General features: G+C 45.6%; 2 long non-coding RNA genes across 2 annotated transcripts; both read right to left on the reverse strand.

Annotated features, from left to right (window-relative positions):
- Positions 1-292: 292 nt before the first annotated feature.
- Positions 293-1,910, reverse strand: LOC120393268. Its single transcript, XR_005591986.1, has 2 exons — positions 1,802-1,910; positions 293-402 (listed from the first exon to the last, which is right to left on the reverse strand). It is a non-coding gene; the product is annotated as an uncharacterized LOC120393268 (long non-coding RNA).
- An 8,669-nt stretch (positions 1,911-10,579) lies between these two features.
- Positions 10,580-11,215, reverse strand: LOC120393264. The gene is made up of 2 exons (XR_005591980.1): positions 10,950-11,215; positions 10,580-10,816 (listed from the first exon to the last, which is right to left on the reverse strand). It is a non-coding gene; the product is annotated as an uncharacterized LOC120393264 (long non-coding RNA).
- Positions 11,216-26,923: the final 15,708 nt, after the last annotated feature.

Raw genomic sequence — 26,923 nt, forward strand, 5'->3', positions numbered from 1 at the left:
AACACAGTCCATCCCACTTACAACCCAGAATTCATCAGCAACACTGAATGCCCAGAAAAACAAAGATGAGAATATGATTAAGAACCAGACCCCAGGTCACTAACTACAGGGATTAGATCTAGCTTTGTGGGGACTGCGGAAGAGTGGTAAGAGACCCTAGAGAGGTGCTGAGCTGAGGTCTTCGTCCAGCTCCATGGAGAAAGGGTAAGGGAGGAAGCCCCCGCATCGTGGTTACAGTGGACATTGAGGAAGCCCCAAGTTCTCTGAAAGACAAAATCAGGCCTCTGAGCAATTGAAACAGATACTTCAAACAGTTTAGTAGGAAATATGTACACAGTATATACAAAATCTGCAGCTGGGTTATCTACAGACGACCTTGTTTGTGAGATACATGGCCAGCACCTGAAAAAGAAATGTGAAGAGTCATCAGTATTTGTCAGTGCCTTAATACACATAAACAGAGTGCAGAATACTAGGGAATAACAATACGAGAACATGGACTGGGAATAAGCTGCTGGATCACGGTAGAAAACAATCACCAAAACAGGAAACACTACAAGATTAGGGGAACCCATATTACTTAATAGAGTCACTTTTGAATTAGCAGAAGTGTCAATTCAACAGGGGTCTCTATTGGTTTCCTTCCAATATTCAACTGTTACAGGAACATTGTCTCCCCATTGAGAACTATAAGCAATAACACCCCAGACTCCCTCTGCCTTTCGCCCTCCTCTGCAAACTGCTGCCTGGTGAATCCTCACAAGCCCTGCACCCAAGGGGACAGTAAACTGGAGAATGAGGTGGTGATGGAGACTAGAAACCTGACCATTGAGTGACCTTTTGATAGGAGGTGAAGGATCATAGTAGCTAACTTTGGAGGATGAGTTATATCTGCTGAGTCCCTTCTCTGAAGGGCAGAGCATCCTTATCTCCCAATAACATCAGTGGGAGTTTGAGAACACTCGGCAACTCATAGGCTTGGGCAAGACAAATACAAAGGCCTTGGGTGACTAAAGTTAAGCACTAAAATCTGCAGGTAGAAGCCTAAATACTCATTATAGCCACCTGCAGAGGTGCTGATTAGGGCACTTAAATCTCTATCAGCTTTATGGTGTTTCAAATAGATATTTGAAAAACAAGGGGACTGATGTTTAAAGGCATATTTGGCCTTTTGTTGCCATCAGACAACTTTATGCCAGGTGAGTGGGTTTTCCAAACCCGGATACCTGAACTCAGACTCCTAACAACCATGGGTAGGTGCATCAATAGGGGTGGGATTAGTTGTAAAGTCACCCTTTTGCTGCCCTATGTTGCAGTGGAGCAGGGCAAAGTAGCCATAAAGCTGCCCTAAGAGGCAGCTAGGAATTCCCCAGCATGTGCAAATCCCTAACACCCAGAGAACCAGCATATAGAGTGTACAGTCAGTGTAGCTGGCTGTATGTCACCAACTCTAGCTTCCCACCCAAGTATATGGGGGGTGAGCTGGGAACAGAAGCTGGCACACACCGTGTGTGTTGTGCTACAGCTATCTCCAGTGCAGCAATGGCTGTTACAAGACAGCATAATTTAGAACAACCCAGAGCCTAGAGCTCAGCTGTATTTGTGGATCTGGGCCAGTACTTGGCTGTTACTATAGTAATGACCCCTGAGCAAGCAGTATAATGTACATGCTTCTCACCGAGCTTGTCCAGAGGCTGCATGTCCATCAGAATGACTAGATGTCCTGATGTGTAATAAAAACGCTTGAGTAATAAAAATCAACCCAGGCTACTTTACAGGGCCTGATCCTTCTCTCACTTACAGCATCTGAGCAGTAGGACAACGGCGAATACTGCCCAGTAGTATAGTTGCCTCTGTCGTGTTCCAATTTTGGGTAGCAGGAGCGAGGAGTTTAAGGGCCCTACTGTCAATCAAAACTTAACCCCATCCCTTGACCCAATAAGCCCTGCCCACGGGTCATCAAGCCCCACCCCATGGGGGTATTACTTCTGGGGGCAAGGCAGACACATGACCGGAAGCAAGGTGTGTCATGTGACCCCTCTAAGAACTCCTTCCACTATACCAATCAGGATAGGTTTTGCCCCGATAGGAACGCCCTGAGAGAATATTTAACCAGCCAGTGGTTTGTACGGGGTTTGTGTGACCCCTCTAAGAACTCCTCTCACTGCCTTCTACCAATCGGGAGGGGCTTCAGCCACTAGAGACCACCCTGAGAGGAGATTAGACCAATTGAGGGGAATTCTGGGGCTGGGTGACCATCCAGAAGTGGTTCGTGTGACCCCTCTAGGAACTCCTCCCACCACCCTCTACCAGTCGCGATGGGTTTCGGCTGCAGAGGACTGCCCCGAAAGGAGATTTGACCAAAACAGAGCAGGTTCTGGGATGGGGTGACCACCCAGAAGAGGGTTGTGTGACCCCTCTAAGAACTCCTCCCAATGCCCTCTGCTAATCAGAGTGCAGCACCATCACCCCATAAGTCCCAAAGCTGGACAGAGGAGGCAATCTCTTACCAAGAAGACATGTTTCAGAAATTGTGGAAAGGCTGAGAGGAAACGTGGACTCCTTTACCACCCCGCTGAGAACTTCAGACTTTGTTTTAGCCCTGCGGACCTTTGGACTTGTGTGGAGAAAGTGCTACAGCAGCAACAGTTCTGAAGAGGCTGGGGGAACAGCCGAGGGGATTCCTTTGGCCCAGCCATTGATGGATACGCCAGAACCTGAACCCAAGCCCAACCATTCATGAGACACACCAATGAGCATGGTGGCCTCTCGTTGTCCACCACCCTGGAGGAGGAAGACGATCATTGCTTGGGGGAGTTACCGGCGGACAAGCTGAACGGAAAAGACGTCGCTCAGGTAAATGAATGATTAAGAAGTGACAGTTGATGATGAGGTGTAATGAGGTTAGGAACCTGGGGTTGTGTAAATCTAAAAAATAAGCAGTGAGAACTTACACTTGTTTCTTGTCTGAGACAGCTCGATGATGTCTTTGTAGAGGCCCTGGAGGCCCTGGACAACGTTGCATCAAGCAGCAAAGATGAACCGGGCCTGCCTTATTTTTGCTGAACACCGCTAAAAATTGTTGAAAAGGACTTCAAGGATGAAGGTTATAAGGAGTTTAGGAGAAGGTTTGGCATGGAACTTGCTGAGCCAGTGCCACATTGTGAGCGTAAAAATTTATGTGGACTATTGTATGCATTGCTATTTATGCTGTTCTTAATAACTGTCTTAGGGTACGTCCATACTACCCGCGGTTGGCGGTAGCAATCGACTTCTCGGAGTTCGATATATCGCGTCTCATCTAGATGCGATATATCGAACTCAGCAACGCTCCCGTCGACTCCGGAACTCCACCACCGTGAGCGGCGGTGGCGGAGTCGACAGAGCAGCGGACTTTGATCCCGCGCCGTCAGGACGGGTAAGTAGTTCAAACTAAGGTAGTTCGACTTCAGCTACGTGAATAGTTGTGTACCTTAGTTCAACCCCTAACCCCCTAGTGTAGACCAGGCCTTAGGGAAAAGCTTTTTGATGATTGTGAGGGCTATGTCATAGATGCCCCAGCCCAATGGCACCATGAGTGTGTGATTTGGACTTTAACTTTATATGTAAATTTGTACATATAAATATGTAAATTAAAAACATCTATTGAAAAGGGCTTTGTGACTATATGCATTTCTGTTAGAAGGTCTCTGGCCCTTAAGTGAGCTAAAAGTTTTAATGGAGCCTCTTGGTTTGTTTTCAAGAAGCTGTATGTCTTTTAAATTAAAAAAAATGGTTTGTGAGAATCTAACTTTTGTGTTTTTGTGTAAAAAAGACCCATTTACAGGAAAAAGCTGAAATGTATCTTGTGGGAGGAGAAAAATCCTAAAAATGTGTTTACAGTGTAACCATTCTGCCATCAGAGTTGGCAGCAACAAGAGCTGCGTTCACTTGCTAGGAACTCCATTCCAATAACACAATGCAAAACTGGCTCAAGCCCTCAGCCAATGGGGCACTGAGGCTCCCCTACTACAAGCTAAAATCACCACTTACTGTGTTTAGTAGGGAGGACTCAGTGCTGGTTCACCATTAGCCCAAAGTGAATTCAGCTTTGCAGGCTGTAATCAGACTTCATGGAATCAAAATTAGCACTAACATTTCACAGTGGAGACAGGAAGAAGAGCTAGAATTAGTGTCTAGGGCCCACCAGGTACAAATACCTGTCCCCAGCCTCTCTCAATTTGCTGAGTTTTGGAACCCATGTCCCTTGCCTAGCGAGTGCTACTTAGTTGATGGCGAGTCCCTCCGTCATAAAAGGCCAAGTACAGTTCCACTGTCCTTGATTCACATAATCAGGATAACAACACTTTATTCTTCCTGCCTCAATAACAGTGAAACTGGGGATCTCACAGCAGCCAAAGTGACCATTTGGGCTACTGTGGGCTCATGCTAGGCGGGGTGGGTGTGCCTGTGCAAACGAGATCAACCCCGATGTTCTTTTGCACAACTCACCACTAAATGTCAGGGTAGATCTCATCCTGACTCTGCTTACAACAGTAAAACAAGCAGAGATGGTTCAGACATGTGTTTGAGTACAATAGAATTGACTCATCCTGTTGAACTGAATGGTTTTAACCACACCCCCACTGAATAGTGAAGGTAACTGTGATTACTTATCCTTGTTGCCATAGGGATAAATTTGATTGGTGTGCACCGACAGTAAGGGAAGTGGGTGGGTGAGTTCTGATTAATATGAAATGAAATAAAACCTCAGGAATTCACAGATGCTATTGGACAGTTTAATTATAACCCCTGGAGTTGATAGAGTGCTATTGGACAGTATAAAGGATCCAGGAGTTGGCAGAACTCTATTGGACAATTTAAATATGACCCGGGAGTTGTTTGAATGCTATGGGTCACTCTTTCTAGCAATTCAAAGCCATTAAAAGTTTACATTAATATATTTACAACAAACAAACAACCCCGCCGCCCCACAAGGGTCTAATCCAAAACTGAAATGTTTCAAGGGGTCACACAAACCTGCACCATGCTTTAGAACAAGCATTTGCTCTAAAGACAAACAAACATTTAAAAGCTCTGGGGGGCTTATTATGGCTGTGATACAACCATTTTATTTCAACCCCCACCCCAAACTTTATGCATGAAAGAAACATGTTTAAAAAAACAAGCCCCAAAGAGATGTATTGATATCTGCCAAAAGTCCCCACTTGGGAATGGGACAGTTACATTAAGGATTGGGGATCTACTGTTTAATACTGTAAGAAGGCCCTACAGAAAAATGGATTTTAACTAAAATAAAAAATGGAGCCAAAAAGCAGCTCAGTTGTGCAGCCAGCTTAATTCCCCCACCCCAGCTCACAAAAGGGAATGTTAGGAAGGGGCCTAAAGTCCGTAAGTCTCTAGTATTTCAGAGCTGTAACGATCAAATCAACCTGCTAGCTACTATTTTGAAGTCCTTTTGAAACAAAGGGTTAGGATGGTATGAAAACCTCAAGTATTTTGGAGACTTTTTTTCAACAGAAACTCTTGAATGGCTGCTAGGCTGCAAGAGGAGGTATGCTCCCTGTTTTAAACTCTGAAAATATATATTATATAATATCACTCATTGGCCATGCTGTCTTAGTAAATAATGGTGTCATAGGTCTCACCCCCACTTGGAGCTGTTGGGTTCCAATATGGGGACCTGCATGGACTTTCCTAAACTAAAATCCTAGTTTAGATCTGGTAAAAGCTGCCACCACCCAATAAGGTACGTGTATTGGGACACAGTCCTTCCCCAAACTTCCCCTGGGGAACACAGATTCAATCTCCCTGAATCTCTACACACAGGGAAGCAGCCCACTTCCCCCCTCCCTCTCTCTTAGCCACTCTGGAGAGATTCACACCGATTCAATTCTGTGAATCAACCTCAGGAGGAACTCACTCTTCCCCCCCTCCCCTTCCCTTGAATCTCCACAAGAGAAGGAATTAACCAAGTCCAAAGAAAAGAATTTATTAAAGACTAAAAAGAAAGTAACTGTCTCTGTAACCAAGATGGAACAATACACAGGGTCTAAACTTATCAATCTCTGGAGAGAATTCCCCCTCCTTTCTTTCTCAGCAAAAGCAATAACAGTACAGAATTAAAGAAATTCTATAGCAAAACACAGAATTGCAAATACAGAAATAAAAGTATAAGAATACTAGTTCCTTGCTAATACTCACTAGCTTGAATAGAAGAATTTATTGCAGAAACCTGGGAGGACTTGATTAAGATGTCTGGACTCCCTCAACTCCCAAGAGAGACTCTCCAAAAAAACAAAGAACAGGAAAAAAAAACTTCCCTCCACAGGGATTTGAAAGTATCTTGTCCCTGATTGGTCCTCTGGTCAGGTGTCCACAGGTACTGCTTGTTAACCCTTTACAGGTCGAAAACAAAACCTTAACCCTTAACTAACTGTTTATGACAAATGGTGCCTATGTTTATTGCAGTGTGATCTGTTTAGCATGGAACTAGTAACTTTAAATTGCATTTCATCACCAGGCCAAGGTAAAAAACATTTTAACTGTAGTTTTGCTTAATAACTTCAGGAACTACACAGGTTGTATAGGGATTTGGGGCTAATACTAACTAACAGTTTTTGCTTGTTCTTTAATCCAAAGGCCCAAACACACATTGAGGGGGACAGAACAAGCATGTGCCTGCAACACTTTATCCTGTAGTAGAAGGTAACTTTCTGCAATTGGCTTTTAAATGTGTGTGGGTTTATTGAAAACTATTTTGTTGCAAACTGTATTTTAAACTCTCTCTCTGTAAAACATAGGTGGGATTATTTTTTTTAACTATATGGCTGCAAACTGATGGTAATGGTGTGTTTCAAACTAACAGTTTAAACTAACAGTTTAAAAGACATTTTTTAGTGTGCAAAATGTGTTTTAAACTGGATTTTAAAAGTTGATTTTAAAAGCAGTTTGGTTTTTATTTTGCAAAATGAGGTGTATTTAAAAAAGTTTGTGGGTTTGTTGTTTGTTGTTTTAAAATGGTAGAAACAAACTCAAAACTCCTGTTTGTTATACAGCCTGAAGTGGATTATTTTGTTTTAAAGCTATGACTTTTTAAGTAGAAAAATACCCTAATGAATATTTTATTTTTAAGTTTACAAGACAGTTTCATGTGATTTATAATAATAATAATAATAATAATAATAGCAGCATCTGCTCCACAAACCTACCCAATACCAGCAGTGTGACAGACCCTGACAAACTCTTTCAGTACCTGTTTTCCCCCAACTATACGGTTTCATCCTGCAAGATTATCGACGGTGAAACAGCATGAGTGTCTTGGAAAGACCCAAAAGACCAGTACTCTTTCTCTGGAAATACCAGTGTTTTCATAGCCTGTTTCACCACTACTTATGCCCACATAGAACTAAACAACCTGCTAGACAGGTTGCAAGAGCGGTGCCTGTACCATGACACTGACTTGGTGAAATTTGTGAAAAGGGAGGGTGACTGGAATCCTCCTCTGCGGGATTATTTAGGCAAGATCCCGCCAGATCAACACATCACCGAGTTTGTGTTGGCAGGCACGAATACATACGGGTATAGGCTGCCGGAAAGAAAGGCCTGCGTGAAAGTCAAAGGTATTACCCTGAACGTAGCAAATTGTGAAAAGATCAACTTGGACAGTTTGAAAGATCTAGTTCTGGACTATTGCACGGGACTGTGAGAAAACACGTCCAAAAAGATAGAGGTGCAGCAGCCCTCTATCATAAGGAACAAGAATCAGTGGCAAATAAAGACAAAAACCCTTAAGAGAAGTCATTTCCACCAAGAAGGTCCTAGGAGAAGGGTTTAAAACCCTGCCCTATGGCTTTAAAAATGGATCCGAGGTGGAAACACCCCTTTTCTGCAATTCTTGCGGGGCCTAGCAACTGTGGGAAAAGTTACTTTATAAAAAATGTGTTGGAGAATGCCAAACGAACATTGTCTGTTATGACTGAGAGTATTGGATAACATGGCTATAAAAATCATTGCAAGATACACATGTCTGGGCTTGTTGAAACATGTTTTAAGCAAGCCTAGATATGCCCAAAAATTTAAATTTAGTTTTTACAAAATTCATCACCATCCGGTCGTTTTGCACTAAGTCAAAAGATTAAACCCTTGCTACGATGATGTAAGAAAAACACGCAGTGATAGCTGCAGGCGACAGACTGGGGGTCTTGTAATTGTCTATTGTGGAACACATTGTGTGTAGCATTTTGTTTAAAAATTTCATAATGCTTTTAGGAAACAACACGCTATTCGGGGGGGGGGTGCCTGTATGAGTCAAAAAATTCTCCATGGTTACACTTCGCCAGATACAAGGTGAGCCAGTGTTCACCAGGTTGGTTATGTGGATGCATATTGACCACCAAACCTAAGGGTCTCTGAGATAGCTTGCTGCCAGGGAGCCAATCATAAGGAATTCTTTTTTTGTGTAAGGGTCGTTGATGAGAAACGTGAAAGCTGCACAGTGTCCATGATCACATATAGTCAAGCAGAACATTTCTCCTCTGATTTATCTCTATGGCGTTGTCAAAACCCCATACGATCATATTGATGGTGACGGTTAGAGCCGTCCCAAAATGTATTTCTGCTCTCAGGTTCCCGGTTTTAAACAGGGAACAGTGATTGGCGCATTCCTGGTCGGGAGACAGTTCAAAGGCAAACAAGGTGTAACCCCATGCAAACTCCTCACGGTTGATTAACAGAGAACGATCTTTCACGTGTTTACCAGCTGTCTGTACCAGATTCATGTATTCTCTCACGCAGTGTTCTGCCTCGAAGTCTGGTTGCAGAGGCTTGGTTACGGAATATTCCACCCACGCCAGCCCCGTACATCCAGGAAGGGCATATCCCACTTGGGCTTTGTAATAGTTCCTGTAGATGGTGGGGTCGCTGTAGTTTTTTAGGATCACCATAATGTTTTGCTTTTTAGAAACCTCGCTCTTTCCAGGGAAACAGGTGCACCTTGATGATCACCTCGCCAGCATAAAATAAGGCGTGTCTGTTCTGATCTGTCTTTATTTCAATGGTAATGGTATCGATGTGGTGTTTTCTGACAGGAGCGTAATGAGGTTTATCGTAGGTGATGGTGACAAACTTGTTGTTCCTTCCTTGGACAGGGACACAGCGTAACAGGGAACAGAAAAGTCCCCCACAAATTCGTGTTCTACAATATCTGTGAACAGACACAAGAAATTAAAAGCCCTGTGATGTCTGCTGAGAAGGGGAATTTTTGGATGCTGTGCTTCAGGCCCAAACCTAGAATGTTAGCTAGCTCCCCACTGATAGAAATCATACAAGTAAAATCGGCGGATTTAAGACTAACTTTTCTACCCCTAGGGTCGTAGTTCATGACCACCTCAGGCGGTGTGGGATGACGAGCCACAGTACTGTTCATATGATCCAATAATTCGGGTATGGACGAGTAATAACCTTGTCGTAGGATAAAACTCCATGCCATATCTCCAAAGGTGATTTCAAAAGGGGTGTCTTCTTTGATAGTGTTCTGGCTGTGCGGGTATTGTATTTCCACAAACCTACCTCCCAGGCACTCCGGAGATCCTAGGGCTTAATTAGCAGTATTGTAAAGTTCAAGCTGGTGTTCTGAGGAAAAACTGCAGAGCTGGCATTGCTGGGCAAAGTAATGTAAAACCTGCTGTCGCTCATTTTTCTCTCTCTCTGTCTTTGCAGGAGCAATCTTTTTGTTTGTTTGTTTGTTTTGTTCATGTCTAAGGGCTTGGTTACACTTGCAAATTTGCAGCGCTGCAGCAGGGTGTGAAAACACACCCTCTGCAGCGCTGCAATGCCCAGCCTTAAGCGCCAGTGTAGTAGTAGCCCCTGCCCGCTGGCGCGCGGGCGCCAGCGCTGTCGTTCCCCCCAGGGGGGGAGGACAGAGCTGCTGGGCGCTGGGAGGGGAGCTTTAGCGGACTGGGCGGCTTTTGGCTGGCGCGCGCTCAAGCGCTGCGGCAGGCGCTTTGATGCGGCAGCGCTCCCTAAATGTCAGAGTTGAGAAGCTTCCACCCAGCTGTTAAACTTATCGCTCCCCCGAACCATTTCACCAGTAGCTGCTTTTTTCTCCCTTTTCCTTTATCCGCTAGAACTTTTTCAATCCTGTAAATCCTGTCTTGTTTGCGGTTTACTTTTTGTAATTCTTCAGGGTAAAAAGATCCAGTAACTGTCTCACCCTCGTAATCTTTTAATCAGTATACAGGTCTCTGGCTCCTGGTTAAGGCTTCATCCACTATAAATAGCTCATCAGTAAACGTCTGTTCATAACCTTTTTCAAAGGCTCCTGTTTCTTTTAAAACGTATTTGAACCAGTTTGTGTAAAGTGAAAGCATCCGATCTGAAAGCCAAGCTGTTACCTGTCTTCTATTTCAAGTTTTATTATGCTTTTTGGCCACTCGAAAAAGAGGATTCCCCCACCAAAGCTCCCAACTTCCCTGGGGATGTAATATATTTTCATTAACAGAGCTGTCTGTGGAGACAGGACTGTTCTTGGTACCGTCTTTTACTAACACAAATATGGAGGGGGATACAGTCATAGGGACACATTTAAATAAGTTTAATTAATTGCCTGGTTTAACACAACCTTCGACAGCCACCTGTAAAAATGGACGCCATGACCCCTAAAACGAAGGACTCTGAGCTGGTTCATTCTTCTATTTTGTTCTTTTCTGGATTTTCCTCTTGAGAGCTGCATCTCAGACAGGAGCAAAAACAGCTGATGCACGACAGGGCTACCGATGTGTAAGTTCTCAAAGGCCTCTTGAAAGGCATCGTCAAGCTGTTGAGAGATTTTCAGACAAAAAACAGTGTAAGCAACCCCCTGCTTGTTCTTAGATTTATGAAATACCAAGTTGATTCCTAACCCCATTATACCCCCATGATTGACCATCGCTTCTTAATCATTCATTTACCTGAGCAACGTCTTTCCCGTTCACCTTGTCCACCAGTGACTCCCCCAAGCCATGATCATCTTCCAACTTTGGGGGGGGGTCATCACACTCATCGGGGTTCTTCACAAGGGTTTGGGGTTGGGTCCCGAGGTATCTATTAATGGTCGAGTCAAAGGGCCCTCCTCAGAACTGTAACTGCTATAGCGCTTTAGCCATACAAGCCCAAAGGTCCTCGGGGCTAAAACAAAGTCTGAAGTTCTCCGGGGGGTGGTAAAGGAGTCCATGTCTCCTCTCAGACTTTCCACAATTCATAAAACACATCTTCTTGGTAAGAGATGGCCTCCTCTGCCCAGCGCTGGGACTTATGAGGTGATGTGCTGCACTCTGACTGGCAGAGGGCATTGGAAGGAGTTCTTAGAGGGGTCACACGACCCTCTTCTGGGAGGTTCACCCCTTCCGAGAACCTACTCTGTTTTGGTCAACTCTCCTCTTGGGGCAGTCCTGTGCAGCTGAAACCCATCGCAATTGGTAAAGGGTGGTGAGAAGAGTTCCTAGAACGGTCACATGAAGCACTTCCGGATGGGTCACCCCACCCCAGAATTCCCCCCAGTTGGTCAAATCTCCTCTTGGAGTGATCCCCAGTGGCTGAAACCCACCCTGATCGGTAGATGGTGGCAGGAGGAGTTCTTAGAGGGGTCACACAAAAGACAGGTCACCTGCCCCGGAACTCCCCCTGATTGGTCAAGTCTTCTCTCGGGGCATTCCTATTGGGGCGAAACCCATCCTGATTGGTAGAGAAAAGTGGGAGGAGTTCTTAGAGGGGTCACATGACACATCTTGCTGCCGGGGTCAAGGGGTGGGGTTAACATTTGATTGATGGTAGGGCCCTTATACCACTGGAGCGCCTTGTTCTGTTTGTCTTCGTTCTGCTTCATTCCTCAAGCACTCCACCAGAATAGATGTCACTTAGGATTTCAGTTGCCACCAGCTGGACAGTGGGACTTGGGTCTTTCTCTAGGACCTGGAGAGCTGAAATTACAGAGGGCATCACGTTAGTGAACAGACTGTCAAATCACAGCTAAGCGTGATCACAGAACCTTGAAGTACCTGAGCAGAATGATCCCATGGAAAAATGTGAAATTGGGCTCAGTCCTTCTATTGGGGTGGAAAATACATGAGAGATGAATAGGCCGCACTTTTCATATAGTCACCTGTGCCTGAACTAGCTCGAGACTTATTACTTCTGAATACCACACTACAGCAGCTCTCCAATACAAACAAAGCTTTAGGGTCCCCCATTGGGTCCCTTCCATGCTCCCAACTGTGGGGAGACCCTGACTCTACCAGAAAGTCATCCACTCTGCTGCAAATGGAAGAAGGTCCATTGTTTCAATAGCTTCCACTTTTCAGTTATTTTCCAGCTCTATTCAGGAGCCACTGCCTAAGCTCAACTAAACCTGGAATTTAACACAGGCCAGGTCCAAGCTGGTTTGCACATGATAGAGGCACCTACTGGAAGGAAAATTGCTGGTGGGAAATTTGGGGTAGCAGAAAGTGGCTACTTCTCACTTGGGGAGTCCACAGAGAGCCAATAAAGCCCAAAGTGTGGATAGCACTGGCTGGGGAGGGGGCATTGCCAGGACAACCAGGAGATGCACTGACTCATATCACACCTTCTGCAGCTTCCTCCTTCAGGGGAAATTAAGGTTGACTTTCTACGGGGCAAGAGTGAATTTGTCCTTTGATGTGTGGCTGATGCACTTTGCACCAGTGGTATCGGTTACTGCTGCTTGTCAGCTAAATTCCTTTAACAACTCACTAATGAGCAGGACTTCAGCTGTATTTATCACTTACACATCAGCAGATGTTTCAGGTCCAGCCATTTCATGCGCTGAGTGTCTGTTTGTTCCAGGATGATGCCTAAATACACAATGTCAAATAAACAACAACAACACCACTACCTTCCCTTGTTGAGTGCAAAGTGATATTAGCAGCCCCTAGACAGGTCTTTGGGGTCTCCTACTGTGGGCCTAAGGGTGAGCTGTGGGCAAGAGGATGCTAGAGCAGTTTAGAGTCCACACTGAAGAGAATGAGAGAGACATTTTTTAAAAAGAATGTTTACATAAAACCCATTTGCTTGAAACAGTCTGTGCTCCTCTTGCCACTGCAGTCAGTTATTGGAGACATACTAAGATAGTGTCTTGGTCTAGTGGTCTGAGCAAAGGACTGAGGCCAGGAATAAGTGAGTTCTAAGCAGGGATCTCACAAGGTGACTGATAGGTGAGCCACAATGCCTGCCTGTCTCACATGGGTGTGCTAGGGAGAAGAGGGCACTGGGTCAAAGAGGAGGACCCTAATGCTTCCTTGACAAGTTGCTGTGGCCAGGAAGGTGAAACAGCAGGCGCTATGGGGAGGTGGGCTGCTTGCCTCCCAGTGATGAAGTCACAGTGAGGAGCACTGAACAGCACTGGGTAGGTCTGCACTTTGAGCTAGGGGTATCACTCCCAGTTCAATGGGACGGGCCCACACTAGCTCCGACAGTGCTGGCATTAGAATGTAGCTAAGGCAGCACAAGCAGTGGGAGGAGCAGACACTGTGAGAATGGACTTTGGGGGTTGGATGGGATCATACTTGGGGTGGTTAAACCTCCTGCTGCTCCTGCCATCGCAGCTACTCTCTATTTTTAGCACACAGGGCTAGTGCGGGTGTGTCTCATCAAGCTGGAAATTATACCCCCAGCTCAAAGTGTCACCATGCCCTACGTGACAGTGTCCCAGCCACTGCTGCGAAATGACTGCACCGTGCTTCCCCTGCAACAATCCCGAAGCCCTTTATAGCAACTAATGAATTCCTCCGACCACCATCCTGGAGAGGTAGGGACATTAACATCTCCATCTATGGCTGGGAAGCTGAGGCACAGAGAGATTAATGGCAGCTCAGTGCTGCACAGTGGGAATTTTTTCTGACTCCCTCAATGGGAATATCAAAAGGGACACTGGGCATCATCTCTCACCAGCTAAGTTGGCGGCAACTGCCCGGATCTCTTCCCAGCTGTTACTGAAGTATGTGATGGTGGTGCTGTACAAGTTCTCCAGCAGCTCTGCATTCTCTTTGGCCTAGAGGAAATCAGGGACACATGAGCTCTCTCTGGCTAGAAGTGCCCTTTGACTGCCAGCACATGCTTTTATGAACCACAGGTAAATAAGGGAAAGAACAGGTGGCTGGGTAGAAGTGGGAAAAATGGGAATCTGGGGCAGATTTACATTTCCCATCACTCTCCCTCATATATCCCACCCTTACAGTTATTTACATTATCCATCAAACGTCCCCCCTCTACACCACTACAAGCCACTCCAGTCAATAATCTCATACGGTTCAACAGCTCACTCACAAGGTGTCTGCAAATGTCCACCTGGAGCTCTTCAGGCTTCAGCTCATCTGTGCCACCAAGGTGCTTATTGATCACATGTTGGAGTCTCTTCAGTCCCAAAAATGGGAAACAGAGGTGAAATGTAGCTCTGCATTCCTGAAAAAGAGCGTCACACCATTGAATTGTTCCCTACCGAGTGCTATGTTCAATCAAAGGGAAATCATCTGTGTGACTGCTCATCTATTCCAGGACAAAAAGGGATTCATCTGGATGTAATTGGCAGAAACATGCAGGAATAGAGGGGAGAGGTTCCACTGAAACCTGGAGGTAGCATCAATGTCTTTTGGGAACAGATATACCGATGAAAGCTGCTTCACCAGGCACAGCTGTGGTCTCTCCTCTGTTCTGGGGAGGCAGGGGCCTGGGGTGCAGAGACAGACAGGAACAGAGACCTGTAGGGGTCAGACCCATGACCTATCCTGGATTCTGGTGAAGCAGCCATGGACCAACCTGGCTGGAACTGACTCAGCAGGAGGGCAATGAACTGAGGGGAGAATTTGGGCCTCCATAACAGGCAGGAATAGCAGAGCTCCCCTGGCATTGGGAGGAAGATTCCTTTGGCTTAGTAAATAAGTTACTGTTGGTCTTACCATTGAAACCTTGGGGCTTGGGTCTTGCAGATGCAGCAGAAGTGTGACCCAGCTCTTTCGAACCTGCTTGGCAAAATAGGCCTTCCGTTTTTTCTTTGTTAACTGAGCCAAGATGCCAAATAGGACAAAGGCCATTGAGCGAAGAGCATCATCCTCCTACAGCCAAGAAAGCCCCACAAGTTGGTAAGTAAGGGACAATCCCATCACGCACCTCATACAGCCGTCTCTTCTACGCTAAAGTAGAGTGATTCCAACTACAGCTAGTCGGAAAAACTTTAATTAACCAATTCTTTGTTCGAATTTGCTGATTCATGAAAATATTTTAGAGACAGTTCAATTTTGATGAAATTCCTCCGGAAACCAGGCAGGGGTCCTTAGAAACCTGCCTGGTGTCTTGCCAGTGCACCCATCCAGCTCCTTGGCAGCCAATCTAGCAGGCTGACTGGGATCATAGGCTTCCACGCCCCCAGCTTCGGGGGGAGGGATAGCTCAGTGGCTTGAGCATTGGCCTGCTAACCTCAGGGTTGTGAGTTCAATCCCTGAGGGGGCCATTTGGGGAACTGGGGTAAAAATCTGGGGGTTGGTCCTGCTTTGAGCAGGGGGTTGAACTAGATGACCTTCTAAGGTCCCTTCCAACCCTATGATTCTATGACCCTGGGAGTCCAGGCTTTCAAATTTGCAACTCCCTGGCACCTCTAGCTCCCAGAGTTTCCTGGGTTCCCAGGATAGTCTGAGTGCAGACTGCCCTGGGCTAAGGCTTCCAACAGAGCTAGGTTGAGAATAGTAATTCTGTTTCAAAAGGAGTTTTGAAGTTTGGGGAGAGGGGTTCCCACAAATAGGAACAAACCCAAAATTTGAAATCTCAAAATTCTCTGCAATACAGAATTATCATTCCAACCCTCTCACATAAAAATGGTATAGAGCAGGCACAACACTCTCTATTGCACTCTGTAACCCCCTTTTCATGGTTATCTAGCTACCTAATCTAGTATTCAGACTTCCTTTGAGGTTCCCAGTGGCAATCAAGAAGAACAGAAGGGTGAGACTGTTGGAGCAGGGATGTCATCCCCATCCTCCTAATGTTCTCCTCCTCCGTAAAACACCTCCCTTCCCTGGGGCCTAAAGTCTCTGCACTCTGACATGAGCAATGCCCAGGGAGTCCACATCACACATCGTAAATCGAGTCTAATCAAGATCGGTTGAACTGGATTTGGAGAGTTCTGTTCACATACATCGTCAAAGAAGGTCTGGATCTGTTGGGCGAGTTCTTTGAAGGAAGAACCAATGTCCTTCTCTTTCAGCTCCTTCAGGACTTTGGCCAGTGCTTTCATGCTCTCGCCAATGACTTCAGAACTCAAAGTGTCATGTAAGGCCTTGATCAGTATGTCCAGAAGAAACTTCTTGTGCTTTTTCACCTGTACAAATATATTACATTAAAGAACACTTATCGCTGATCACACTCATAATAAAAGTTTTCTTTAGCAGTTATGAAGCTGTGGGAATTTCATCAACCCTCTCTTCCCCCAGAGACCTATAGCTATATTTCAGACCAGGTGCTAGCTACAATGAGCCAAACTCGGTGCCATAATACACCTGTGTAATCCTATTATTAGATTTCTAGTTACTTAGATTCCGAGGCCAAAAGGGACCATTGTGATTATCCGGTCTGACCTCCTGCATAACATAGAACTTCTCCGAAATAGTCTCTGAACTAGAGTATCTCTTTTAGAAAAACATCCAATCTTGATTTTAAAATTGCTAGTGACCAAAAATCCACCACAACCTTTGGTAAATTGTTCCAATGGTTAATTAAAATTACCATTAAAAATGTCTTATTCCCAGTCTGAATTAATCTAGCTTCCTTTTTCCCCATTGAATCTTGTTATACCATTGTTTGCTAATGTGAAGAACCCATTATCAAAATTTATTCCCCATGTGAGTAGTTATAGACTGCCCTCAAGTCACTCCTTAACCTTCTCTTCGTAAAGCTAAATAGATTGAGCTCCTTGAGTCTATCACTAAAGGTATATTTTCCAATCCTTTGATAATTCTTGTGACTCTTCTCTGAATCCTCTCTAATTTATCAGCATCCTTCTTGAATTGTGGACACCTGATCTGGACACAGTATTCCAGCAGCGCTCACATGCATGCCATATTCAGAGGGAAAATAACTTCTTTACTTTTCTTCAAGATTCCTCTGTTTATGCCTTCAATGATCATTTCAGCCCATTTGGCCACAACTTCGCATTGGGAGCTTACGTTCAACCGATTATCTGCCATGACTCAAGTGTTTTTTTCAGCGTCATTGCTTCCTGGTATAAAGTTTCCCATCCTGTAAGTATGGCCTGCATTTTTTGTTCCTAGATGTATACATTTACATATGGTCATATTAAAGTGCACATTGTTTGCTTATGCCCAGTTTACCAAAGGATCCAGCTTGCTCTGTATTGACTGCAAAGAGGTTACTAGGGTATGGGAGAGAGCAGAATTTGGCCTAGTGCATTGTGTGCAGCCTCTGTAAACTCTGAACAATTATTTCCCTTGGTTTCTCTACATATGTTGCATCCTATTCAGTAATCTCTCATACCTTCACAGGCGCCCCATCGACTATATTTCCCAGGCCTCTTACAGCCATCTGACGGACAATGCTGTTTCTATCCTGTGACCTTTCTTCCAAGATCGTAAGACAATCTTAAGCAACTTCTTCTCCCTGAGCATGGGATCACTCATTAGCTGAAATAAAATCAACATGTCCATTAGACCCAATATGATCATTAAGATTGGGAATAGAATTTGAGCAGACATGGAATACACGAAAAACAAGGAGTCCTCCTACAGCCACAATCTTGTAGATACAGACTAATATGGCTACCCCTCTGATACTTGGCACATAACAGGTAATTTTATCATTCCACACAAATGAGAAATGTCTTAAAAACATGGAGCCTTCCTTTTGGGCACTATAATAGGATCCACTCACCTTTTGAGAGCCTCTTAGTGGCTAGGTCTGGTACCACAGTCCTTTTCTCACCCCTGGTACACCCTGCTAGCCGACCTCAGTGAGTCTTCTGTGGCTCAGGCCTCTGGCTAAGTCCCAAAGGCTAAATAAACCCCTTCTGGGCTAGTCAAGAACAGTCCCATTGCCCTCACTAGGGTCTCCAGCCCCAACTCTGGGTCCTTGAAATTCTGCCCTTTGTTCAACTCTCCGTAAGCATTGTCCCCTTCCTGGGGCTTATGCCACTGTAAGTGGTAGGGGAACCAGGGCCTGCCCATAACTCTGGCTTCCAAACCATGGACCCTGTAAACAGTAGCTAGGTACCGCTTGATTTCAGTTCATTGTTGCTTCTTCCTACCGGCCACTTTTAGCTTCACCCTCACCTCAAGGTTCAAGTTCTTAAGGACTCTCTTCCTGCAAACCCAACTTAAGCAAATGCTGCCAGAATCAAACTCTGGCAATCCCCTGAATTTCTGCAGCCAGAGAGCAGCACCCTTTCTTGCCCCTCCAGTTCCTGGCAGGAACTGACCTGCTAAGGCCCTGCAGCATCTTTTAGCTGAGCTTGATGGGCTCTGATTGGCTGCTTTCATGAGGCCTCTCTAGACAGCCCCAGATTTGTGGCTCTTTTCCTGGGGCAGGGGGCAGTAGGACCATGAGGCCTCTTGTAAGGAGCCTCAAAGCCCAGGAACAGCCCATCCCAGGCACAGATCGATTGTTTTTCTTAGAACCAGATGAGCCCCTAAGATAGTTACTTAGCGTAAGTGGGAAATATGATGCAGATGTTAGAGGAGGGCTGTAGAAAGGGAGGATGGTCCAGCAGTTATCACACTAGCCTAGGACTTGGGAGACCCAGCTTCAATTTCCTGCTCCCTCAAAGACTTCCTGGGTGACCTTGGGCAAATCACTTAGCCCTTCTGCGCATCAGCTCCCTGCCTGTAAAATAGGAATAAAAGTGCTTCCCTACCTCCCAGGAGTGTTGTGGGGACACATACATACATTAATGAGTTTTGAGGTACTCAGATACTACAGTCATGAGAACCTACAATAGTTGTGAATGTATTTGTATGTTGCTTGTTTTATAGTATTAGGACACTAGGTTCATTCCGAAGATCTGCTGAGCGAAACCAAAATCAGGAGCTGTTGGTTAGTATCAGCACTAGGACTTGGCAGAAGAGGTCCAGTACTTCAAACTCTGTCTGTATCTCTCTCATCCAGCGCCTGTGGTTGTGTAGCTAGTATAGGCAATGGCAGCAATACAAATATCAGAGAGAGAATGACTCCGAAAGGTAGAATGAAGCTCCTTGTCAGGTTTCCATATAAAGGGGGACCCAGTCTACTATCTAAAATGACAGTTACTCCTATGAACTGAACTGTACAACTCCCTAAAGAAAGGCAAACAGACAATTGTCTAATGGTGAAACTGCTCTTGGAGCCCTGTGTCTTACCTGGGCAAGGAAAGCTGTGCTGGTGACTCGGAAGTTTTCCATTGGGGAATTCACCCAGGGGAGGAGGCTCTGGATGATCTCAGGTGTTACTAGTCCAGATCTTAGCAGAACACTGGAAGGCAAAAGAAACCGCTTATGGGGTCGATTGCACACTTCAAAAACTCAGCTGCTCTGAGCAGACAGCTCTGATATCTATGGGTGAGAGATGTGGGTTTCCACCCAGGGCGCCCACACAAAGCTATAAACTGGAGGTTCCCTCTCAGCCACTCTATTTGCTACTGATTCCCAAGGATAAAATGATGCCTCCAAGATCTCTTACCTCACCAGCAGGCACACTCCCTCATGGTGAGTCTGGGGGTTTTCAAGCAGAATCCATGCTTTCTGCTTCCCAAGCACTCTCACCAGTCTCTCATTCCCAACTTTGAAAAGCAGAGATTCTAACGCTTGGACAGAAAACCTGGGGAAAGAGAGGCACAGAACTGCAGCAATCAGTAGAAAGGTGCAGCCTGAACAGAGTCAGGAAGTCCAGGTTACTTGTCAGGTCTGCTGTTCATTGTCAGTTCATCCATTGGCAATATCCTGGATACCAGTGTCCCTGGAAGGACTTGATGCCAGGAGGTAAGTTTCTATCTCATACATCTCATATAACTAGTTTTGCTAGGGACAAAATTTTGCAGTCATTTTTCACTTTCTGCAAGGAGTATGGGCACTAGCAGAGTACAAGGATATAGAAAAGATACATGATCAGGACCCAAAAACTGGGGGCATAGAGTGTGGTGATCACTAGTGGATATTTTGGGGTCGTATCTCCAGATATGATGTGACAGAGTGCTGAGGGTTTGCACTTGAGTCAGCACTCTGGTCACTATTAGTACTAATTCAGTTCCTTACAGAAAGCCTAATTGAACTGGGGGCATAGAGTGTGGTGATCACTAGTGGATATTTTGGGGTCGTATCTCCAGATATGATGTGACAGAGTGCTGAGGGTTTGCACTTGAGTCAGCACTCTGGTCACTATTAGTACTAATTCAGTTCCTTACAGAAAGCCTAATTGGACAGAGGTGTAGCTGATTACGAGGTCAGATTGGGGCTAGTGAGTCAAGGAACCAATCATTCCATTAACAGGGAAACTGTATAAAAGGACATGTGCAGGAGCCCTTTGAGGGGAACAGACAGAGAAAGAAACTTGGGTGACCAGATATCCCGATATTTGGGGTTTCATCTTATACATGTGCCTATTACTCCCAACTCCCTGTCCTGATTTTTCCACACTTTCTGTTTCTCTTTGGGTGACCAGACAGCAAGACAAAAAGCTGGGAGAGCCTGACAAACTGAGCTCTCTGAGTGGAAACAGCTTACCCCCCATTTTGGAGAAGAGTTTAGAAAGTTGAGATACAAGATAAAAAGGTGCTATGTATTGGTAGGGGGATTAAATAGACTACACGTTGGTGTTTATAAGCAAGAAAGTCTCAACGTGGTCTGCGTTTGTAGAAGGTGTGGGGTTGCAACACCCCTCTCTGTCACAGCAGGTGGCTCATCAGGGATTTCCCTGTTATCTATGCAAATGGAGAGCCTGCTGGAGAAGCCGGGGTAGAGGTTTGGCAGTCTGGGTGATGGAGGGAACACACTGAAATGAGTGGTGAAGCAGCAAAGAGAAGTATAGAACAGGGGTTCTCAACCTTTCTGTTTCTGAGCCTCCTCTCACCTCAACAAGCTATAAATACTCCATGGCCCAGTCCCAGCCCTCTGCACTGCCAGGCATCAGTTTGGGGCTCCTGGCTCTGGATTTTAACTCCACAGGGTGCAGCAGCTCGGGGCTTTAGTGCAGGTGCTGGGCTCAGAGCTTCAGCTTTCTGCCCTAAGCCCCAGCTAGTCTACTGCCAGCCCTGCTTGGCAGACCCCCTAAAACCGGCCCGGTTGAGAACTGCTGGTGTAGAAGACCCCACCAACTTTCCAACAATCCCACCAGGCAGAAAAACAGCCTTTGCTTGCCTGGTAGGTTTAACAGCAAAAGAGCCTTCAGGAATTTATACGGGAGCAAGCCCAGGTCTGGCAACAACTCCCCCAAAGTCTGGCGAGTCCTGTGACAGGAAATGGAAACCAGGCACAGGAGATCAGACTCTGTAAAATGGGACCTGCGAACAACCCTGATCTGGTTTTGGTTACTCTTAAAGGAGCAGCGGTGAGACCTCATAGGGACAGAACAATGTGGGCCTTTCGACTGACACCCCATTTAACTGGGGAAGCACATATATGGCTCTTAGTGATTAGCGGGCAAGAGATTAGGACGTGATTAAGGCAGCCATGCTGGATGAGGTGGGGCCTGTCCACAGAAAACTACTGCCAGAAATGGAGAGTTGAAAGATGGATTGAGGGATTATGCCTCTGTGCATTTGGATAGAAATTGAAAGATTGCGCCACTCACTGGTAAGGCCAGGTACTCAAACTGGGGGGGAGATCATGGACTGCATGATTCTGGACGTTTCTTCAGAGTTTCCCTGAGCATACCTGAGTATAGGTTATCCCAGAGGTAGGATCAAAACTGAATATGTACATGGGGACAATACATTTTGCCCAATGGCAGAGGTGACTCTGGAAATCAAGGGGAAGTTTAGGCAGAAACATGTAGGGGTAGTGGATGGATTGCCCCACTGCCTTCTCCTGGGCATGGACTGGGATCCCTTTCTGACAGGGACACCAAGGCATGTGTGGAGGCCCAGGAGGGTGGAAGTAAAACCTGCAGGGCCAGGTAAAGAGGAAATATATGTAAAGGGGCTGGAGGAACCTAGACACAAAAGTACAAGCCACAGAGAAGGTGAGGATGGAGAAGTCCCCTGAGAGACAAGCGGGAGGAGAAAGAAAACAAAAGTCAAGAGTAAAGATGACTTAAGATCATCCATTGGGGTCAAACAGTCAGAGCCCTTACCACCAGGATCTCAGGAGCAGGCATCCCTAGAACACTTTGGAGGGACTCAGAGCAGTCTGTGTTCATGGAAGAGGCTGGGGCACAGCATACCACCCCGTCACATAGAGGTATCTAAAATGGGCCTGCGCATAGGCCAACAGCATGAGCAGAATATACACTTGTGTCTGCAACACCAGAATTCACATAGCTAGGTACCCATCCATGGGAACAAATTCAAGTTTTGTGGACAAAACTTAGGCACCATGCTTGAAAACCTGAGTCACTGTGGCCACCGCATAAGATCAGCCTTACTGAGTCAGTCCAATGGTCCATCTAGTCCAGTATACTGTCTTCCAACAGTGGTCAATGCCAGCTTCTTCAGAAGAAATGAACAGAACAGGGCAATCATGAAGTGATCCAATCTCTGTTGTCCAGACTCAGCTTCTGGTGGTCAGAGGCCTAAGGACACCCAGAGCTTGGGGTTGCATCCCTGACCATCTTGCCTAATAGCCGCTGATGGACCTGTCCTCCATGAACTTATCTAATTCTTTTTTTAAACCCAGTTATACTTTTGGCCTTCACACCATCCCTTGGCAATGAGTTCCACAGGTTGACCATGTGTTGTGTGAAGTCGTACTTCCTTATGTTTATTTTATACTCGCTGCCCATCCGTGAACAGAGTTTAGATCCTGGTTTCCTAGGAAAAGTCAGAGACATTATAAAACCAGGAAGTCTGTAATTTGAGCACCTTGTTGGCATGGAGTAAAGAAACACAACAATAATAGAAACTGTTGTGAGATTGGTGGGAAATGTACATTAATGGGCTACCAGAGTTGAAGCCCACTGATGACTCAGGAATATCTTAGTGTTAACTGGTGAGGGGCACAGAGTGGGTGCTGAGGGGTGTGGTATGTACATTCTAGTTCACTAAAAGATTGCCATATGAGTCTCAAATAAAAGCTCATGTCACCAATATCATTGTGAAACAACTACAGATGCTGTGTAAAGAGCCATGTCTATGCATTGAAAATTACATTCTTATGATCTGTGTCTAGGGACTAGTCACCAGGAAAGGTGAAAAAATGGTTTTCTTTCGGGCAAGAAATGTTTCTCCATCTGTTTGTTTACATGTAAATTAAGCATGTAGGGTACACATTCGGTTCAGAAGGACTGTGAGAACTTCAAAGAAAGAAAAGTAACAGGAAGTAGACAGGGGGTGGGGACCCAATTTTGGGGTACACCTCAAAGGTTTGCTCTAGTATATTTGGGGGACAAAGAAGACACCCTGGCATCTTTCACTTAGGAAGTAGATGGACAGCGAGACAGACAGCGGGGTCGCTATCAGGCTTGGTTGAGAACGTTGAGTGAGAAACATCTTTAGACAGGTTAACCTGTTGGTTAAGTTTAGTCTCTAGGAGCATGTTATGATTTCATTATACATGTAACCATTTTTGGCTTGCATTCTTACTCACTATCACTGGAATCTCTGTTCTTTGATCATCTCTGCTCTTGTTTGCACTATAAATATATCTAAGTGCTGTGTGTTTTGCATTATAGAGTATAAGTAATAAAGTATAGAGTCTAAAGTAGAAGTAATAAACTGGTGTGTACTGTTCCATTGGGAACAGCAGGCCTGGTAATTCTGTGAGTGTTCAGTGGATAAAGGTCTGGACACTATACGGAATGGTCAGAAGACTCGGGGGTTGGTGTGTGCCTATCATTAACCTGTACAAAGAGACGGGGGTCTGAGGAGGCCTGGATGGCAGTGCTTGTTTTGCCAGAGCCTGGTCATTTTAGGGAACTGACCCACAGCAGACACAGACAAGACTTCCTCACTCTAAGGGCAGGCGATAGTAAGGTGCCTCATAACCCTGGAAATTCCTGGGGAGTGTCACACAACTCTATTGGAATTCTCTTTGTTTCTCTGCCTTACCAGCAAGGGTTGCCCTCAGTATGTTGTCGGTCTTTTCGGAATAGTCTCCGGCTTCTTATCACTGGCAAAGGCATCTTTTGTCCTAAGGTTCGGCTGACCTGCTGCAGGAGAACAGGAAACAGCTCTGGGAGCAGCTCCTGCACAGCTTCGCTTGACTGCAGTGATGACACCACCTCAAAGATGGCACATGTTGCCTGAAAGGAGAGCATGGTAAAGAATGAGATCTCCTCCCAACACCAAAAAAAAAAAAAAAAAGCAAACAGGATGTTAGGAATCATTAAAAAGGGGATAGAGAATAAGACTGAGAATATATTATTGCCCTTATATAAATCCATGGTACGCCCACATCTCGAATACTGTGTACAGATGTGGTCTCCTCACCTCAAACAAGATATTCTAGCACTAGAAAGGTTCAGAAAGAGCGACTAAAATGATTAGGGGTTTAGAGAAGGTCCCATATGAGGAAAGATTAAAGAGGCTAGGACTCTTCAGTTTGGAAAAGAGAAGACTAAGGGGGGACATGAGAGAGGTATATAAAATCATGAGTGATGTTGAGAAAGTGGATAAGGAAAAGTTATTTACTTATTCCCATAATACAAGAACTAAGGGTCACCAAATGAAATTAATAGGCAGCAGGTTTAAAACAAATAAAAGGAAGTTCTTCTTCACGCAGCGCACAGTCAACTTGTGGAACTCCTTACCTGAGGAGGTTGTGAAGGCTAGGACTATAACAATGTTTAAAAGGGGACTGGATAAATTCATGGTGGCTAAGTCCATAAATGGCTATTAGCCAGGATGGGTAAGAATGGTGTCCCTAGCCTCTGTTCGTCAGAGGATGGAGATGGATGGCAAGAGAGAGATCACTTGATCATTGCCTGTTAGGTTCACTCCCTCAGGGGCACCTGGCATTGGCCACTGTCGGTAGACACATACTGGGCTAGATGGACCTTTGGTCTGACCCGGTACGGCCTTTCTTATGTTCTTATGTTCATCACACCCTCTCTCCCCTTCTGATATCTGCTGTACTGAATTCTCACTTCTGCCAGTAACTTGAATGACTGCGAGCAACTCCCTTAACTCGTGGCTCAGTTTCCCACATCTATAAAAATGTGTATGACCTACCAAGACATGTTGTGAGTCCTCAGGAATATTTGCAAAGCACTGTGAGAAACCTGGTTCAAAGACTTTCTAATTGCCAGATATTATTAAGTAAATCAGCCACGTACTCTAAACCTGCCATATTTGTTCCACAGACAGCAGAGCTGGACTCAGGGAAACAGTACATCAGAGGAGAAGTGCCCACACAGCAATATTCTACCACACTTCTAGCTTTCCAGCAGCAGGATTGTCACAGGGCAGAGGAAAGCCTGAAAGGCGTGTCTGTCATCTAACTTACTGAGAGAGGTTCAGCAGCTGCCAAATGCCTGTCAGTTTCAGTCTCTGAGGTGACGCTTCCTTCTTGGCTTGTTGAAGTCTTTATTTTTTCTATTAGGACCTGTAGGACTTGAGTGGCAAGCAAGGGGTCTCCCCCCAGAGATCTCCACAGCTCAGTGGTGTCACTGCAATTTAATAGAAGTTACATGTGACCCCTGGACTCTTTTGTGGCTCAGATTGAATGCGTCCTATTTAAGTAAAGACCAAATGTTCTCCTTGCCTATGAGGAGAAAGTTAGGAGTACTGTCCTCCTTTAACGCTCCTCCTGTTTAAATATTGAGTTTCCAGTTACAGAACTAGGTTAAGTGACCTAGTCTTACTGCAGCCTAACCATTAATACTAGACTTCAGAACGACAGAACACAGAGCGCCAACTTCAGTTCCTATTTTCCCACTTCCCAGTAAATATGGACTCATGAGCATGTGGCTCCCAAAGATCCAGGGTTTGGAAGGCAAGTTGATGAAAGAAAAGCCACATTCCTACTAACTGGACATACAATTATGAGAATGAATATTCATGGCCATCCTAGGTTCCCTTCACAAATGGTGTCCCTACACTCTGTTTGCCAGAAGCTGGGACTGGGCAACAGGGGATGGGTCACTTGACAGTTACCTGCTCTGTTCATTCCCTCTGGGGCATGTGGCACTGGCCACTGTCGGAAGACAGGATACTGGGCTAGATGGACCTTTGGTCTGACCCACTATGGCCGTTCTTATGGTCTTAGATTCCAACACGGATAACTGATAACTCAGTTAGGGATCTTTAAATGAAATGATGGATCTGCTTCCAGTCCAGTTTTAAGTCCCAAGGATGGCAACTCTATTCTAGCAGCCACACCCTCACTGATACCAAGCGGCGGTCTGATGACAATATTGGCCCTATTCTTTGTAATCAGCCAGGGATTGGACTTGAAGCTGTCATGCTACCAGGAAACCAACAGCCACTGCTAATTTCCAAAGTGAGGTCAATTCAGGTGTCTAGAGAGCCAGGCCGGTTCCAGGAATCAGCCCAGCAAGCAGCTGCTTGGGGCGGTCAATGGTGAGGGGCGGCACGTCTGGGTCTTTGGTGGCAATTCGGCGGCTGGTCCCTCACTCCTTCTCGGAGCGAAGGACCAGCCGCCGAATTGCTGCCGAAGACTGAAGCGGCGGTGGTAGAGCTGCAGATCGTGATCACAGCTCTTTTTTCCCCCCCTTTTTTGCTGCTTGGGGCAGCAAAAGCCCTGGAGCCAGCCCTGCTAGAGAAGTAGATGTTTCCAACAATACA

Source organism: Mauremys reevesii, unplaced genomic scaffold, assembly GCF_016161935.1.
Source record: "Mauremys reevesii isolate NIE-2019 unplaced genomic scaffold, ASM1616193v1 Contig172, whole genome shotgun sequence".
NCBI classification, from domain to species: domain Eukaryota; kingdom Metazoa; phylum Chordata; order Testudines; family Geoemydidae; genus Mauremys; species Mauremys reevesii.